Source organism: Babylonia areolata, chromosome 12 (assembly GCF_041734735.1).
Source record: "Babylonia areolata isolate BAREFJ2019XMU chromosome 12, ASM4173473v1, whole genome shotgun sequence".
In the NCBI taxonomy this organism is placed as follows: domain Eukaryota; kingdom Metazoa; phylum Mollusca; class Gastropoda; order Neogastropoda; family Buccinidae; genus Babylonia; species Babylonia areolata.
This window is the reverse complement of record NC_134887.1, coordinates 28,510,543-28,521,687: the sequence shown is the minus strand read 5'-3', so window position 1 is coordinate 28,521,687 and position 11,145 is coordinate 28,510,543. Positions and strand designations below refer to the sequence as shown.

General features: G+C 45.2%; 1 protein-coding gene across 2 annotated transcripts in view; it reads left to right on the top strand.

Annotated features, from left to right (window-relative positions):
* The first annotated feature begins 1,177 nt into the window (after positions 1–1,177).
* Positions 1,178–11,145, top strand: part of LOC143288499 (uncharacterized) — a 24,442-nt gene continuing 14,474 nt past the window's right edge. Inside the window, exon 1 of one of the 2 annotated variants that reach the window (XM_076597071.1) lies at positions 1,178–1,404. The gene's annotated coding sequence lies outside the window, so the exon portion shown is untranslated. Of the gene's footprint in view, positions 1,405–7,195; positions 7,382–11,145 lie in introns of those variants that run through there. The other variant, XM_076597070.1, reaches the window with a different exon arrangement.

The following is an 11,145-nucleotide window of genomic DNA, read 5'->3' as shown; positions in this document are numbered from 1 at the left end:
TCTCTCTGCCTCTCTGTCTCTATATCTGTTTCTTTCTCCATCTGTCCGTCAGTCCGTCCGTCCTTTTGTCTGTCTGTCTGTTTGACTGTCTGTCTGTCTGTCTGTCTCTCTCTCTCACCCTCTCTCTCTATGTTTCATACACAGACACACAGGCATACATATGCACATACGCACAATGCACATCCATTTGAAAGCACACACACACACACACACACACACACACACACACAGAACACATCCCCCCCCCCTCCACACACATTCATACATAAGCACGCACGCGCGCACGCTCGGAATAACAATGATTCCCCCCATGCAGTGGCGGTCTGTGTCTTACGGGTGACAGTGACGTCCTGTGTGCAGCACACACTTAGCACACGTAAGACCCCCAATGGATTAGACATCTTGCCCCAACTGTTACACAGAGAAATAGGTTGTGATTGAGCTGGGTTGCAATACAATACATAGAATAGAACAGAACACAACAGAATACAATACAATACAATACAATACAATACAATAACAGTGCAGTACAGTGCAGTGCAGTACAGTACAGAACAGCAAAGTGCAGTGCACTGGTACAGTACAGTAAAATGTAGTGTGTGTGTGTGTGTGTGTGTGCGCGCGCGCACGCGTGACAGTCCATGTATGTATGTATGTCTCTATGTGTACGTGTGTGTGTGTGTGTGTGTGTGTGTGTGTGTGTGTGTGACAGTCCATGTATGTGTGTATGTATACGTGTGTGTGTGTGTGTGTGTGTGTGTGTGTGTGTGCGTGTGTGTGTGTGTGTGTGTGTGTGTGTGCGCGCGCGCGTGTGCGTGAGTGTGTCAGTCCATGTCTGCATGTATGTCTATATGTACGTGCGTGCGTGCGTGCGTGCATGTGTGTGTGTGTGACACGGTCCATGTCTGTATGTATGTCTGTATGTATACGTGTGTGTGTGTGTGTGTGTGTGTGTGCCGTTGTTCCCAGAAAACTTCCCCCTGACATCATGATACCATCATACAGATTTACGTTTACACTCCTTCCCGTTCTCTCATGTCTCCGACCATCTGGGATTCTCTTCCCTTGCATTAAGAACGATCCAAGGGAGATAAATTAGTTTATTTGTGGTAAAGAGTTATCCAGTTTTGATCCGGGAGTTGAGATTAAATTCGTGTCTGCAGGAGAAAGCGTGCTGTTAATATTTGAGTGAATGGTGGGATGGCAGCAGGAAACTCTAACATGGATCAGGACAAACTTAAACTGTTTGACAACGCAGAACGGGTACTGAGGCGAACGTTAAGTTGCTGACGTGAAAAGACGAGTTTGTAGAACGAGGCCGGTAGTGTACTGTGCGAGAGTGACGTCAGTGAAAAAAACAACTGTTGAAGCAGACGACCCGTTTTACGTCAGTTTCAGAGTGACGTGAGTATCAGTATCTAATATTGTCTTGAAGTAGAAGTCGGGATTGTTCTTTCCCTTCCATTGACCAGGCTAAGAGTTGTTGTCTGGATGCTAGACTTTCGGTTGGTGTCCTTCGTGAAGCATGTACTTATGACAACAACATCAGCAACAAAATACAATGAAACATGAGTAAATTTATATCTGGCCAAATTCTTAAAACAACAACAACAACAAACAAACAAACAGTGTAAACAAATCATGCATGCATGCATGGGAAGAAAGCCAAAATGGATGGTAGCCTGCTGCAGTGAACATGTTCACAAGACAGAGCAGTCTGAATTCCACACACAGAAATCTTGCAATAAAAAGCAATACAAATTAACTGAATGCACATCTCCACAAATCTCCAGCACAACGCGGCCAAACCTTCAACCATCTGATAATGCAAAGCAGCCAGGTTCTGTTGACTACATTTCCTTATCAGTGTAACGGAAACGACGGAACTGAACATCCTGTGCTGCGAAGGATAGTATAGGGCAGATAATTAATTTTACGGAATGTTGTCACTCAAAGAAAGACGACCAGTGTCCGTACGAGTTAAGTCACATGTTACGCACTACTCAGATTCGATGATGACTAAAAACAGCCAGTGACATGTGGATGAGACATTGATGGTGAACTTATAAAAACAAAAAAATTGGGGAGAGGGATGTATGTAGGTTTAAAAGGTGAATAACTGAAAGACTATTTACGAATCGGATGTGGTTATTGGACACCATGAGAGCCATTCAGTGTGACTTCTGTTCTGTTTTGTGACACACAGAGGGAGGATGGAAAAGTTAGACATTGGCAGCGAGAGTCTCACATTCATTGGTGTGTGTGTGTGTGTGTGTGTGTGTGTGTGTGTGTGTATGTGAGAGAGAGAGAGAGAGAGAGAGAGAGACCGAGAGAGTGTGTGCATGTGAGAGAGAGAGAGAAAGAGAGAGAGAGAGAGTGTGTGTGTGTGTGTTTGTGTGTGTGTGTGTATGAGAGAGAGAGAGAGAGAGAGAGAGTGTGTGTGTATATTGTGTGTCATTATATGTGTGTGTATTGATGTGCGCGCGCGCGCGCGTGTGTGTGTGTGTGTGTACTTGCGTGCATGTGTGTGACCAGCCAGCGCATTGGGTTTTACACAGGTCAGGAATCTGATCACTTTTCTGTACCCCTAGACTGCTGCTGACCTGTGTTGACGCTCGTCAGTAACCAGGTCGATATGCTGGTCACCATTATTTAGTTCGACTTCTTCTTTGGACTACGCTACTTTTGTTCAGTGAGATTAACAGCAACACTTAAAAGTACACCTAACTGTCTGTTGGACTTTCAATCTGAGGGTCACTGGTTCGAATCTCGGTAACGGCGACTGGTGTGTAAAGGGTGGAGATTTTTCTTCGATCTCCCAGGTCAGTATATGTGCAGACCTGCTTGTGCCTGAACCTCCTTCATGTGTATACGCAATCAGATGATCAAATATGCACGTTAAAGATCCTTGTCAACGTTCGGTGGGTTATGGAAACAAGAACATATCCAGCATGCACATCCCCGAAAACGGAGTGTGGCTGCCTATATGGCGGGGTAAAAACAATCATGCACGTAAAAACTTACATACGAGTGAACATGAGTGTTGCAGCCCACGAACAAAGAAGAGGAAGACGAGTTTAGAAGTTTAGATGGAATAATCTTATGGTTCGCCTAAATAGTGGGAGAGAGAGACACTGAACGCTGAGAGGGAGAGCGGGAGAGAGAGAGAGAACTCAGAAACTGTTAACTTCAGCAGTTTTGCTGCTCTTATGACGGTATGCCACACTGTATAACAAGGCCATACAGTTATCAATAACCCAAAATGGAAAAATAAAAGCCGCCAGGATGGTTCTAAACATACCACTTCTTAAAGTACTGCACAGGCTCACATTCAATCCAAAGGATATTGTGCAAATTCCTGCCTATCGCTTCAATAAACCAATCAATCAATTATTCTATGTAAGTATGTATGTATGTATGTATGTTTGTATGTATGTGAGCCTCTCTGGTCAGAAGAAAGACAGTGTGTAGTGTGCTCACACCTCTGGCAGTGTGTCAACATGGAAACAACAAAGACTCTCGTCAAGAAGCTGACTACTTTCACGAGCCACAAGGAAAACAAAAACACACTTCAGTCCATCGGCGACAACTTTGAACTGACTGATCCAATGGTGTGTCCCCTGTGTGTGTGTGTGTGTGTGTGTGTGTGTGTGTGAATTTTGTTCGTAAACATACATCCACACAATAGTTGTTGCGCACATATGCTTGTGTATGTGCATGTTCACCAATTCGCTTTGACGCATTTGAGTATAATATATGTATGTGTTTTCAAAAGTAGATACGCCCAGGCAGACGAAGTGACGCTGGTCATGTTGACATTGCATTCAGCCGACATTGTGTGTGGGTTCTCTATTCATGGGCATTTGGACATGACATGTGGGCGAATGGGCAGGGAGCCACTTTCTCTTTATTCCTTGCTGTTTGAATTGCATTGAAATGGGTTTGCTTACCCACCCTGCTCCCCTGGTGAGCGCTTTATTCTTTACGCATTTTATGCCTCTCCTTTCAACTGGGAAAGTGCTTCGGTTCGTGTCTCGAGTGGATCTATATTCGACAGAATATCATGTCACATCTTGCCTCGTCCACGAATGTGCATACCGTTTTTGCTGTTTTCCAGAAATTGACTGAACTTATTTTCTACATTTCTTCCTCTGTATCTTTACCTTACTTGTTGGTACATTAGCCGAGTCTAATACCCCCCGCCCCTCATTTATATATGTATATATATATCTATATATATATATATATATATAATACACACACACATGCACACATATACACACGCACGCACACTGTGTGTGCTGCAGCTCCCACATTCACTCCTATGTACACGAGTGGGCTTTTACGTGTATGACAGTTTTTACCCTGCCATGTAGGCAGCCATGCTCCGTTTTTGGTGGTGTGCATGCTGGGTATATTCTTGTTTCCATAACCCACCGAACGCTGACATGAATTACAGGATCTTTATCGTGCCTATTTGATCTTCTGCGTGCGTGTACACACGAATGGGGTTCAAGCACAATATCCAAACAGTTACTATTGATTGAAATGAATGAATCCCTGTTTCAGAGTCCTATAGGAGTATTTATATGAAGCGACCTTCTGATACTGAATTTTACTCTTTTTTTTTTATTGGTGTTTATGTTGTTTATTGCTATTACACAGATATTTACAAATGCTGATTCCATTGTTCTAGTGTATCCTTGTTTCTGTATATCCCCCTTTAACCACCACCCCCAACCCCATTTCACACACTGTTTTTGATGTTTTGTCCGATGTGTGTGTGTGTATTGGATGGACGACTTTGGGAATGGAGGCAATTGAAGTGGTTCACATTTGCAGGAAGGACCGATGTCTTGTAGGTCAGACAGTTCTGTACTATGCTTTCATTTCATATTTGCATGCTGTGAACCCAACGTGTTTCACAAAGTAAGGCCATTGTTTTTACAGTGGTGTAAGCTTTCTGGCAGAACAAAAATGTAAAGCTGTTCCTTTTAAAACAAAATTTTATTATGACCATGAGACAGTTCTGATCGGCACAGGTAGAGAGCATGAAATGTCTTTGAATGAAATTTCTCTTCAGGTGTGTGTAATCATTGTGACGATACTTCTGATAACAGCAGACAGAATGTTGTCTTTCGCTATGGCATCAGTAACATCATCGACTGTCATGGCTTTGGGAGCTGATGTAGAGACAATGCAGTCAGGATATTCCTCTGCAATATTTTCCTCTCAGCTGCTAGTTCCTTTGTGAGCAACGTCTTGACTCAGCTAATCTGCTGGATTGTCAAAACCAAGGCGGTGTTGCACAGTCTGGTCATAATTAGGTTTGTGCACGCATCACCCATCGTTCTGTGTGCAGTGTAGCACATGACTGTTGAAGATGGTTGTCAGGGGTTTATGATCAGTGTAGACAACAAAACGTCCTCCAAAGAAAAAAGATGTGGAAGTGGTCACATGTGACTGCAAGAGCTTCTCGTTCAGTTTGAGAGTTGCGCTGCTCTGAAGCAGTCAACGAACGCTTTGCAAACTGAACAACTTGGTCTTCATGGCAGAGTGCAGCCTTTGTCATCCTCCTGTTTCAGCACAATACAGAACCACCAAATTCATGTTGAAACTGAAAAGCCGGATTTCGGTTTATTTCGAAAGCACTCTGGAGCCGTGTAAAATATGGTCTGGCAGTGCCAGTCCTTGCTTTGACATCTGCATCTGTGCTCCCTCACTTATATGTATGTATATATAGACACCGTTACTGTGAAGACACGACTGGACTCTGCAAAGCCAGAGGCAACATGAAACAGGTCTTTAACATTATTGTGAAGACGTGGCTGGACTCTGCAAAGCCAGAGGCAACATGAAACAGGTCTTTAACATTATTGTGAAGACATGGCTGGATTCTGCAAAGCCAGAGGTAACATGAAACAGGTCTTTAACCTGCGAACCCATTGCACAAAAACCTCCAGCACCAGAAGAAAGTTCTACGTCTTCATAGACTTCACGAAAGCCTTTAACAGAGTCTAATGGAAGGCCTCTGGGCCACAATGAAAATAACATCGGGCAAAAGCTTACCAACACCATCTAGCAACTATACTCCAAAGCAACCAGTGTGGTGCTCATACAAAGTGCAACTGGGGAGTGGTTCCAAATTTCGATTGGTGTCCTTTAAGGCAGCGTTCTGAGACATGAACCCTCACAGCAGATTTGGAAGAAGAATCCAAGACATGGAACTGAGGTGTTATTGCAAGATACAAAACGCCAGATACACTGACCATACATGTGTCACAAACGAACAAATGTGTCAGACAATCAAGCAGTACATTGGACCAAATGAAGAACAGCTGATAGCAGCTGAGAAAAGAAAACTGTGTTGGTATGGCCAAAACAAGATCTAACGGCCTTGTTAACCCTTTCACCGCCAGTCAATTTAGAGTACAAAATTCCCTTGTGTTATAAACACAGAAAAGACAGTGGCTAACAATAGTTGGGGATTACCCCTGCGATGTATAGAAAATATGGCTTATCCTACCACTGAACATTATGAGCAGTAGGTTCGTGGATGACAGACCAATGAATGGTCACCTTTCAGTGACATGGGTCCCCTCTACCACGCCTGTGCCTAAATGCATAAATGCGAGCTTGGCAGTGAACGGGTTAAAACATCCTCCAAGGAACTGTTCAAGGAGGGATATGCATGGGAAGACAGAAAAGACAAAAACATTGCGCCGACAAACTGCAGAACGGACGGTAAAAAATGCAGAGATCCAGGCACATGGAAGAAGGAAGAAGACAGAGGGTAACACTAAGAAAACCTGGAGAGGGGAGTTGAATTACTTTCAAATTTGTGTGTGCCGGGCCCAGAGGTCCCAGTCCCAGGATTTATTACTTTTAGATTTGACTCCATTTATGACACTGATAATAAAGGCGTTGAAGCGGATTGTTTACAACTGTGCATTCAGTTTGAAGCTGAAAGGGCCTGTCACATGACGTTCTTCCTTCTTCACACACACACACACACACACACACACACACACACACACACACACACACACACAGAGAGAGAGAGAGAGAGAGAGAGAGAGAGAGAGAGAGAAGTGTATGGCTGTACAGAAAAACACGTATCTTGGCAACAACAGTGACGTAGACAGGTGACACCAGGCTGTTATCAGAGGACAGGGTTGTGCTCATTCAACCAAATACCTCTGTCAAAAACAGGCAGGTTTGTGTTACAGTGAACAGTGCCGTGTGCACCTGGCGTGTCTCTGTCTTCGCTATGTTCCACCTGTTTGCATCTTACATGTCTGTGCCTTACGTCTGTACACCTGTGTCATCAAAATGTAACTTAATGTAACCTTCGTCACCTCCACATCTCTCCAGACAACAGGTAAGAGCCAGCAGTGTGCTGGTCAATACTTTGAGTGTTGTCCTCAACACAGTGTGATTCACATGTGTATGTCTGTCAGAACCTGTTTGTGTGAACCTGTAATGATAGGGCGTGGCACAGTTTGGGGTTTGGTTTTATCGTGATATTGATACATCAGTGCTCGTGCGTTTATGAGTAACTATAACATTGATCATAGTAATTCGTTTTAAGGATTGGACATTGTCATCAGCATGTGGGGCTCCGGGCTGTCTTTGTCGCAACACCCAGCATGGAGGAACTGGGCTTTGTCATTGTCTTTGTTCATCCAGTCCACTGATGATGGATCAAGGCTTTTCATACACAGACACACACACACAAAAAGCAGCAACAAAAGTGCATGACCGCGCGCGCGCACGCGTATGTTCGTTTACGCGTGCGCGTCTATGTGCGAACCCATCCGTGTGATCGTGTGTGTGAATCTTTGACCTCGGAAAAAGGACAGACAAGCTAACCAGTCTGTAAGTCTGTTGATTCAGATTCATTAGTGCTTTGGTTCGTTTTTACCTCAGTGTATCTCTTTGATATAACTAACATATCTAACGAGTGAGGAGTGATCGATAAAAAGGAAAGACAGGAAGAGAAGAACAGTGGGGGATGGGGGAGGGGGGCACGGGTCAAGAAAGAGGTAATGAAATGATGTAATCAGTATTTTACTGTAGTGTTGGAGTTTCTATCATGCAAACCATCGTATATAAACAAACCATTAAAACAAATGCATTTGAAAGAAAGTTGTGTTATGCTAGAATTTTGAAGAGTTACTGACGGTGAAATGTGTAACATGTGCCAACATTAAAATAACTGAAAGCATGGTACTGTTTGGCATTGCTCAAAGTGTACGCCCTGATACAGTTTTCGACATGTTAATACTGCTTGGTGTGTGTGTGTGTGGGTGTGTGTGTGTGCGCGCGCGCGCGCGTGCGTGTGCATGCGTGCGTGTGTGCTTATTCGTCCATGCGCATGCGCGCGTGCGTGTATTCGTATGTGCACCCGCGAGCTCGCGTGTCTGTGGTACCGAGGTAAATACTGCTTTCAAATCCACAAGGAATAACCAAAAGGTTTTTGTGTCCCCCCTCTCCCACCCACCCCTTCACCTCCTCCTCCACTCCCAACCCACGTAACCCTTCACCGCCCCCTTCCTCCCCCCTCACCTCATACCCCCCCTCCCCTCTATCGACCAGGTGTTTGAGTTCTGATCCAGTGTTCGCCGGTGATCAGGGTTCGAGGCGCCGTTTCGGCACGGTGCTGTGTCCTTGGGAAAGGCAGATAACTTCGCCTTTCCTCACACCACCCAGGTGTGGGTGGGTACCTGTTTTCGGTCAGGCAATGTTGAAGGAGAGGAGGGGGCCCTGGTTTCCTGTGTCCAGCCCTAGACACAGTGGATATGAATTCACTGCCTTCTTGTATCCAGCCCTAGACACAGTGGATATGAATTCACTGCCTTCTTGTATCCAGCCCTTGACATAGTGGATATGAATTCACTGCCTTCCTGTATCCTGCCCTAGACACAGTGGATATGAATTCACTGCCTTCCTGTGTCCAGCCCTAGACACAGTGGATATGAATTCACTGCCTTCCTGTATCCTGCCCTAGACACAGTGGATATGAATTCACTGCCTTCCTGTATCCAGCCCTAGACACAGTGGATATGAATTCACTGCCTTCCTGTATCCAGCCCTAGACACAGTGGATATGAATTCACTGCCTTCCTGTATCCAGCCCTAGACACAGTGGATATGAATTCACTGCCCCGATGGCCTGAAAAAAGGCTATGAGACCTTTAACCTTTCAACCTTAACCCATTCCCTGCGTGTAATTCCATTCCTTCCTTCCCACAACAAAAACGTTCCTCGGGACACTTTACAAGGAGTTGTAATGTTCACCAATGGAAAGTCCAGTCACGATAAAAGTCCCTCTGTATATTTCTGGATCATTCAAAGGCTTCAACTTCTGTCACCCCCCCAACCCTCTCTACCCTGTGGTAATTCAGTGATACCTGCTCTGCACTGCCAACACTGTCTGTCCCTGATCATTGGTGAGGTTCCTTCACCTCCCTCATCACCAACTCCATCATTACCACCCCCACCCCCCATTAACACCTCTCTCATTACCACCCCCTCCCGATTACCTCCTCCCTCTTTACCAACCCCTCCCCATTACGACCCCCCTCATTACCACCTTGCCCATTACCACCACCCTCATTACCACATTGCCCATTACCTCCTCCCTCTTTACCAACCCCTCCCCATTACCACCCCCCTCATTACCACATTGCCCATTACCACCTCCCTCATTACCACCTCCCACATTACCACCTCACTCATTACCACTTTGCCTATTATCATCTCTCATTACAACCTCCTCCATTACCACCTGCCCCATTACCATCTCCATCTCCAACATTACCACCTGCCCCATTACCAGCTCCACTTCCCACATTACCACCTCACACATTACTACCTCCCACATTACCACCTCCTGCATTACCACCTCCCCCATTACCACCTCCATATTACCAACTCCCCCATTACCATTTCCCCCATCACCACCTCCAACGTTACCATCTCCCACATTACCACCTCTCCCATTACCATCTCTCATTACGTCCTCATACATTACCATCTTCCCCATTACAACCTTCCCCATTACCACCTCCCTCATTACAACGCCGCTATTACCATCCCTAATTACGATCTCTCTCATTACCACCTCATCCATTACCACCTCCCCCATTACCAACTCCCTCATTACCACTTCCCACATTACCACCTTCCCTATTATCATCTTCCCCATTACCACCCCCTCTCCATTACTATCTCAACAAATTAACATCTCCAACATGACCACCTCCCTCGTTACCACCTCCCCCATTACCACCTCCCTCATTACCACCTCCCCCATTATCACCTTCCCCATTACCACCTTCCCAATTACCACCTCCCTCACTTCCCAAATTGCCATCTCCCCCACTACCACCTCTTCCATTGCCACCTCTTTAATTACTACCCCCTATTACCACCTCCCTCATTACCACCACCCTCATTACCACCTCCCCCATTACCATCTTCCCCATTACAACCTCCCTCATTACCACCTCCTTAATTACCCACCCCCTCCCATTGCCACCATCCCGTATTACAACCTTCCCAATTACCATTTCCCTCATTACAACCTCCCTCATTACCACCTCCCTCATTACCACCTCCCCAATTACCACCTCCCCCAGTACCAAAATTACCACCTCCCCCAGTACCAAAATTACCACCTCCCCCATTACCACCTCCCCCATTACCACCTCCCCAATTACCACCTCCCCTAGTACCAAAATTACCACCTCCCCCAGTACCAAAATTACCACCTCCCCCATTACCACCTCCCCAAAATCATGCTGTCACCATCAACCATCGTCAGTTTAACACGGAACATGTAAACTGGTGTACATAGCAGGCTTTATATGGCCCTTAAGACCACATATGATTCTGTCCTTGTGTGTGTATGTGATAAGTGTATTTTTTCTGATTTTTCGATTGTCCACAGGTTGTTAAACAGGGTTGTCTGCTAAACCCTCAGTTATTTTCGTTTTTCATTAATGAACTTGCTGTCGAGCTATCAAAAAACGGGCAGGCATGAAATTCAGATGATTCCAGGGGCAGTAGAACTGTTTTTGATGTTATTTTCAGATGATATTGTGCTTTTGTCTGATACAGCCTTTGGGTTGCAGAATCAAC